An 8,849-nucleotide genomic window follows, 5' to 3' on the forward strand; every position below is an offset into this window, starting at 1 on the left:
TCCTCCCCTCCTGTATCTTCTCCCCCGCCCCGAGCCTCCCCAGCAGCTGCAGCAGAAAATGCACGGGTTGGTATTTCTTTTGTTACCTGCGAGCTGGGCGGCCGGGGGTCTCTCATCGGCTGCCAGTCGGGTTCAGCCTATTTCACCTCAGCGCCGTCCCGAGGAGGCTTTAGCCACCATTCAATAACACACCCTCCTCCTCCTCTTCCTCCTTAGGTACCAAGGCAGAGATCGCAAACATAACACCCCCCTCCCCACAAAAAAAAAAAAAAAAAAAAAAAGCCCAACCAAAAGACAACTTGCCAGGCTGAAGATGGTGGATTTGCATTAAGCCAGACACAGGCAGGTTCACTGAGGCAGTCTGACCATCCAGTTTTCTGACAGTTGCATTTCCTCGGCTCCTTTCCGTCCTCTCTCTCTTTCTTTTTCTTTTTTTTTTTTTTTTTTCCTTTTTCTTTTTATTAGCCTTGTTCCGTTTTTGATCAAGGATTATGTAGTTTGTAGGAGGAAAGCGAGAAAGAGAGTGGAAAGAGAAGGCTTGGATGCTTTTGGGGTGGTTGCTGTGAGGGGTTTTTTTGGATGGTGTTTTCTTTTTTTTTTTCTCCAATTGTGTTTCCCCTGGATTTGCAGTGGCTCGATCCTTAGGAGCGGTGGTGGAGTGTTTAAAAAGATCATATGTAACGTTATATTTTTAGTTTGGTGGTGGATGGATGGAAGAGGTAGTGAGAAGCCTTTGCAGCCCTGCCTGTTGTTGGTTAGATTCAGGCAGAGACTTGGCTGCGATTGGGACGCGACTGTGACATGGGCATCGATCGCTTCCATTGAGAGCAATGCAAAAACACAGCCTGGGTATGTAACACTCTCAGTGCCATCAACACTTGTTTTACTTTATATTTACTGGCAAAGCTGACAGAACGATCCGGAGTGCTTTTCTTTGAAATAAGGAATGCAAACATTTGGAGGGGAAGGTGCAGAGAGAAGACTGTGGGAATAAACGGGGGGTTGGAAGTTGGGGGGTGTGTATGGAGAGAGCCTTAATCACCATTGCTCCACTTCCTATTCAACTGACTGTATTTAAGGAGTTTCTCTCTTTTCTCGACTGGGGGATCCTACTAAACTGGTTGAAATGAAAAAAATCAGACAATCAACCTTGAGGGAATATCTACAGGGTTTGTAGTTTCATCTGGTAGGAAGGCACACAAAATAAAAGATGGCTAGCCAGCTGTTTTAACCTCTTGCACCTGGCTCCAGACCTAGGGCTCACCAGGATTATTCAGTTATTCCTGCTATCTGTGCTTGAATATTTATAGTGTACGATCTAGGGATCTACACTGTGCATTGTAGCATCTCTTTATCCTTTCTTTATTCGTGGGCTTTTTGGACATTGTCAACAAAAACATGTATTCAATAGTTTTCATTTTTATGATAATGAACATAAAGGGTCAATGAAATATAGAGGAGAAAGTCATAAATCTGCAAAAGTGAAACCTACCAAAGGAACAAAGAAAGGTCAGGTAAACCATCTGTGTAAGTCACAGTAATAGTACCTGCTGTTTGGTTTATGCAGTGATACTGCTTTATTATTCTCTAAAATGAAACTTATGTGCTAGATCAAGTTAAAACTAAAGGAAAGCTGTGGAGATGATAAATGGCATTGTGTGCACAGCCAGAACAGAGAGATGGTTGTGTTCCATGATTTTTGACTAGTTTAGGTTTATTTGTGAACATGATGCACCAGCAAAGAACATATAAAGGGGCCTGAGAAAAATCACTGTTTAATATTGCAGAATTTACTGCTTCCATTCTGACCATGAGCTTAAATTTACACAATGAAATTTGATTATCTCTAATAACAATATTAGATCCTGCACTGGATGGATGAGAATTGAGGTGGTTTTGTTGATTGCAAGGGTTTAATGTTGCATTTCAGAATCTGATGTGGTTTAGCCTCCCTTCCATTAACTGTAAAACCCCTGAGGTTTTACAATTATTTCTTAAAGATAATACATTTAAGATTGCGTTGGTAGGCTGAAGAAAAGTCATAAAGGCAAGAAGGGAAGCCCTTAATAACTCTTGAGATTCAGACATGTTCAGCAGTTAGATTGGCTCTGACTTCACCAAGGGTCGACAATGTGTCATTTCCATGAAGCCAAATTGCCCTCTGCCTATATGATATTAATGTGCAAATCAATATTTCAGGGATTAAATTTCCCTTCTTCATTTTTTATGGTTTCTACCTCAATAAGTCTCAAGTCTATTAGAAGAGGCTGGATGATTTAAAATCTTTCACTGCAGAATGGCTTGTCGTAGCCTTGTTTCACAGACTGTTTTTGGATTTTCGTTATAAAAGACTAAAGGCATTCCAAAGAAGTTGATAGTCAATACAGGGACATGCTTACTGTTGTAAAACCCTTGTTCGATTAAGAGCTAAAAAGGTATTGAAAATATAATATACATGTTTATATAATATATACATTCTACTGCTTTAAAAATATTGTGTTAATCACCTATTGATTTATTTCACAATCAATTGAAGCTCCTTTCTTATTAGTGATTTGTTCAGCATTCTTCAGCCTTGTTGTTAATTTTCTTAAACACCATGCATGAATTACTCTGCCGGTAGAGTGTGTTTTGGGTTTTCTTTGAAGCATATTTTAAAACAGGCATTTTTACCTATTTCAGCTAAGTGATTTGAACAGTTTAGTATCGTGGGGAGAACCAGGGCACTGTTTTCTGCATTTTGGATTCAGCATTGTTTTAATGAAGCTAAGAGGCGTTTTGTACACATTTTATGATTCCTGCTCAGATGCTTATCAGCAGTGTTTATTAAGAGTTTCTGTTGAATATTCAGGATCAGTTAAAAATTAAAATGGAGCTATCCGATCTGGAAGGAAACAATACATGACAGAAAATTTAGGTCAAAATATGAGGTTGTGACTTTATCACATAATCTTGGGAAGGCCCTACTGTCTATCATTTAGCATTGTTTTATAGTCTCAGACCATCTGGACCAAGTTCCGCACAGCTGCATGAATTTCATATGTGATAGAACATTTTTTCCATTCAGTGTGAAATGTTCCTTCCTAAAAACGTACAACAGACTCGCTTAATTTAGTCTGCTAAAAGAAATGCACATGAAAAAGGACAAAAGGCTCTTTAATCTCTGCAAGCTGTTTGTTTTTCTTCAAGATTCCTGTCTGTTTGGGTTTGAAAAGTCATGTTTATTGAGCAGATGATTCTGAGGTGTGACATTAAAATAATATATGATTTTTGTGCTAGTTTCTGCTCTCCTAGTTAATTTGCAGAACTACTTTTTATGCCTGTCAAAACACAGAGTTAATCTATTCTTATTTACAATTAATCTCAATAAAATTAATCTTAACTATGCTGTAGTCAATAGCTTAAAATATCTAATTATATTCAATTAACTGCTGTCATAGTAATTAACACTGCTTAATTGCCTCTGCATATATTTATGTAAAGCTCATTAGTTATTCCTAGCTCTTTTTTCTTTTTTCTTATCCCATTTTTGTGGCTCTGGGAGCACTGATGTAAAACCCATTCTAGTTTTTGACAATTTAGATCTTGAAGAACCTGTGACAATAGCAATACATGTGTTTGTAACCTGCTATGTGGGTAAATATTTGTGTTTTCATATGAAAAAAGGTATCAGAGCTGGGTCTTTAAAGAGCTTCCGATCCAGCTTTCCCCCTGCCCCACCCTCTTCTCCTACCCCAACACATACAAAAATGTTTTCTAGCCTTGTTGACAGAAATATGAGAAGCCAGGTTAAGCTTTGTGTTCATAAATGAAGAAAGAGCTTTTCTGCATCTGCCTTGGGGCTGTATCCAGAAGGCAGAGCTTTGCTGCTCTGCGTTCATTCAAAGGGTTAAAGACTTGGCCAGGGTTCAAACTGAGAAGCGCCCAGGGAAAATGCATGCGAATATGTACAAGTTTCATGTAATTAGTGCTTAATTATATTAACATATGCAAATTGTCAACTCAGGAGCTTGTTGAGCTGGCAAAGATCAGCCAAGCACAATTGCTGTATTGTTCTGAAACAATAATGGATTTCAAGTTGGATTGTGAAAACACATAACTAGCTATCTAATTTAACTCATACCATGGTGAAATTTCATTAGTCTCCATGGAGACTGGTTTAATTGTGCTGACTAATGTCCTGGGCTGCAGAATGTCCTAAAAAGAAAGCCTTGTTTGCCTAATCCACCTTACAATGACACTTGTTTGTACATGTTTCCCTTGTGTGAGAATTTGCATATGCAAATAAATAGTTTCTCTGCCCCATTTGTCATGGCTGTTCATTACCCATGAAGAGGACATTGTTACTAGGCTGTTACTGAGTCTCCCAAGACAGGATAGTGTCAACCAGTCCAGCAACATTCTTTCATAATTTGTTTCTGATTAATAGACCAGAGTGAGGCTCATTCTATTCAGGCCTCTGCAAAGAGAAGGTCAGTTCTGTCACTGAAAAGAGTTTCCGCAGCAACTGAAGTTTTTTTTTTCTCTCCCTCCCTCCTCTTGCTTTGGCTAAAATAATAATATTCAAAATAACGTATTCTTCCTCTAAGGAATAATAATAATAATAATAATAATAATAATAACAACAATCATAATCATCATCATCATCATCACCATCTCTGGTTTCCAAAAGCAAATGATAGAAAAATAAAAGAGATTCTGGTATTGGGATATTAATCCTTTTTTTTTTGACAGAAAGGTAAACTGATATAATTGCTTTTCAGTCGAAGGAATGGGGGTTTATACAAGTGTGAAAGCATCGGAAAAGGATTAGCATTTTTTTGCATAATGAAAAGCTCTGTTGAATAGGGCACTGAATGGTTGACTGAATGACTGAGATGAAAGGAAGATGAAAATGCAGGCTCCTCTTTCTTTATGCCTCTGTTCAGCTCTCCCTAAAGTTATGTTTGTCCAGGACTTGAAAAAACAAGCAGAAGCTCAGATTTTAGCAATTTGCTAAGGTGCCCCAAGTTTCCATTATCATGTGAAGTAATATGCAGTATAGAGTTGTGCAGGGAAAGAATGAGAAACACAGGTTTGTAAGGAGGGAAGCTCCAGCAACATGATAGGCAAACCAAATATTGACTATTGAGTATCAAGGATTCCCAGCACTTTGTTTCAGGGCAAGAGAGAGGAGGGGGACTGCCAGGGAGGGAAGGAGCTATTTTAAAAGTTGCCAATGGAAATTATGCATCAATGCATAATAATCTAATAAAGGGTATTCAGGGAAGCGGGGTTTAGTCAATATCTGTTTTAATTATTAAACTACTTCTCTTTTGGAAAAAGTTATGCATTCTGACTCAGTGCTAAGCCAAGTGTTTCAGCCTTGCTTAGGAGCCTTGCTGGGGAAAAAATTACTCTCTTCATTCAGCTTTGAAAACAGGGAAAGCTTAGCGAAATAGTAATTCATACATGCACATAAGGAGCAGGGTTTTTGGCGTGACTGCATCGGCATGCTCAGGTTGTTTAAAACATACGGATTCCTGTAGATTCAGGTGGCTAGAAGGGCCCTGGCCTCCTCCTGCAGTCAGTGCTAGCCTCCACTGACTTCAGCTGGAACAGGATCAGGCCCCCTGACAGGGCTGTAACTGGTTAGTTGTTGACAATGTGATCAGTGCTTCTAATTATGTTCTCTCAACAGTAATTAGGGCAGTTAAAATACCATAAGTGTTGAGCCACTTTTGAAAGTGGGAAGTGGTTCTTTTGTACATATGTAAATCAAATGCAGTGTGAATAATTATTTGTATGGATGTATATTAAATAGGCTCGCCTTTTTTTTTTTTTAGGTCAACATAATTACTGATTTAAAGCTACTGTGCAGAAGTGTTGATAGTTTAAATATTAGCTTGTTTGAGGCATATTTTTTAGTTTGCAGAATATTTATTTGTAAATGTGTATTAGTTCAGTATTGGGCTGGATCTGATAATATCTAAACAATTAGCGATACCTCTAAGAAATTAGGATTATTTATGGATAAATTAAGTAAAACTGTAACTGCAGAAAGTGCTTGGTAAGAATAAAATCACACAAATTCTCTCTTTTAAGACAAAGTTAAAGACCTTCTATGGGGTTTGAGAATATTCTACTGTTAATTTTATTAAATTCCTTAAAAATTTTTTTAAAGGAATATGCTTAGGGGATATTCTTTCATTCTGGGAACAGCTTATTATTGTATTTCCATAAGAAAAATGTGCTAATTTAAAAACAAATTCATTTATATTTAAAAATATTGTTAACCAAGCACCATGTGTTGTCTCTGGCAGAGTCCCAGCCACTGTAGGGCTGGATAACACATGGGTTAATAACTTATGTGATGTCTGCATTCTTACTGAACAGGCAGAAACCCAGCACACTGAGATCCTGGAATTCAAGATTTTACAGAATAAGATGTAATGCAGAATATGTCTATGTGAACAGATGCACAGACAGAGGAAACTGAAAGACACATATTGTTTACTTTTACCTAGGAGGTTAAAACAAATCTAGGTTTGTTCAGTAGGTTCTCTTTGGTTGTTGTTGAGTTTTGTTGTTTTTGAAAGGGGTAATAAACACATTTATTGATAGTGGAATTCAGCAGACCTGTAGAGATAAACTTCATTTGCATAAACAAGGGCAGCAGGTTTAGTCTTTAATACATTCCTTTTTAATAGTCATGCTATGGAACCTTTATACCTATACTGGTATTTTCTTTATTACTTCAGCTTTTGCTGAGTTCCAAACTAAGACAGAAAAGTTTGTACCAGACTAAAGTATGGCCGTCTTGTCGAGCAATGACTTTTTCTGCTTAAACAAGAATATTGTGAGGAATAGTTTAACTAAGTTATATGATCAAAATACAAATTTACCACATTATGACACTCTTTTATATGTTCACATTACTTAGAGTCAGCTTTCAATTTAAAAAAAAAAAAAAAAAAGGGAGGGGGTGGGAGTGTGGAAGATTTAGAAGGTAGTTTGTCCAAATTGTATTTTATTTGCTTTTCATAGTTTTGGGAACAATTTTCAATATGCCCAGCAACTGAGATCTCTTTACGGACCTATCTAGCAGACTTTTAGCACTCACAGTGATCTGATAGTCTGCACTGACTCCTGAGAAGGTGTTAGAGTCCTTTCAGGTCAATAGTTCACAAACTGAAGGCTGTATGTACATGATAGACCATGATGACTCTGAAGCAAACGTTTGCCATATAGGTTACAGTGGTGTCTGCAGAACAAGTGATGCGCACACTAGAAACACATGTCTAAAACTGTATTTAAATATACAAACATTCTGCTTCTGAAACAAATAGACTTTACAAAATTCCTTTATTGGTGTGAGCCTAGGACACATAAACCCAAAAGAACCAGATTGTTCCCATTCACCCCAAAATTAAATTATCAACAACTCCTCTGAAATCAGAGGAGTAATATAGGTGTAGAACTGGCAAGACACAGTTTTGATATTAGAAAAAGAATGAGGCCTTTAGTTACCAGTTGACAATAATCTCATGAAGTCAAATTTAAAATGTTTCATCTCCTTTTTTTCTGCACTACGATTTCCAGTTTTAAGGCTGATGTGCTTAGTGCAGAAGGCACCAGAGGGTCTGTAAGAAAGGGGTTTTCCAGAGAGGCTGATGAGGGTCAGTTCTATTCCTTGTACCACGCAACAGCAGAGCTGAGGGTCTGGGAGCAGCAGCTGCTGAAGGCTTGCTCCTCCCTGTTTTGATACTGAGATTGCCTTATAAATTCACCTAATCTGAGGTGACAAGGCACTTGTCACTAGTAATGCCCCAGTGTTTGGGGCACTGGTGGAAACCTGGAGTAATCTTGGTTATTTCCACAGTTGTTCCAGGAGATGGTAGTGTAACAGATCAAAATAATCTCTTTTTGAAGAGTAACAAAATTGTAACTTCCTTCTTTCCCTTCACTTGTTGGGGAGTCCTGTCTGATTTTTTTGGCATTCAGAGGGCCAGAGCTTTTGTAAGGGGAGGGGGGAGGAAATCCTTGGATTTTCCAGGTGCTACATGATGATTTCAAATGCAGGTGGTTTTCCTGTGTGAGAAACCATGGCTGTACACTTTCCAATAAGAGTTTCTCCTTGTGTAACACCTGACACTTCTCCACTCCAGAAAATAAGGTTCAAAGTGAAAAGCAGCTCCTTAAACAGGGAACTTATTCCTGCTGGTTTCACTCTGGCCCTTTTATTATTTTTTTTTTAAATATTGAAATATGGTTATTGATTTTGTTTACAGCACTGAGGGTTTAAATTAAAGAAAATGTAACATTTCTAAAATAAATTATTTAGCTGTGTGACAAATGTCACCCCTCAATCCCTCAGTTTCTTTGAGTTTTATGAACCCCTTAACAAAGAAAATCACTTTTTCTGCCATTGCAGTGCAGGCATCTCTGGGGTGGGAAGTGTCACTGTGCACAAACAGCCATGAGCCAGTCCGCTGCAGCACAGCCGTGTGCTTCGGGACTTTTTCCAGCAGGAGCAACCAATTGCTGTAGGGAGGCAAAATATGTCTCCTCACTGGCTTGTCAGCCAGCGCACTGGGACAGGCACTTCAGCTTCAGTGAAAAGCACCACCAGGAGTTTTAAGTCTCAACTGGTCTGGCCCATGGATTTCTCTCTCGCTTGACAAGCGGTTTCCCCAGCGCTGCTGCAGTTTCCAGTTTTGACCGAGGCCTTCTTCCAAAGTCCAGCGCCGCCTCATCGATTTCCCCGGGGTTGGATCAGGCCCTTGCAAAGAGGAGTGTCATCTGCTGAGGCACCCGCCACAACCCAAGCAGCAGCAGGTCAGCGCTGACTGGCCGACGCGGGCCCCCCC

This window comes from Merops nubicus, unplaced genomic scaffold, assembly GCF_000691845.1.
Source record: "Merops nubicus isolate BGI_N331 unplaced genomic scaffold, ASM69184v1 scaffold18453, whole genome shotgun sequence".
Taxonomy (NCBI): Eukaryota; Metazoa; Chordata; class Aves; order Coraciiformes; family Meropidae; genus Merops; species Merops nubicus.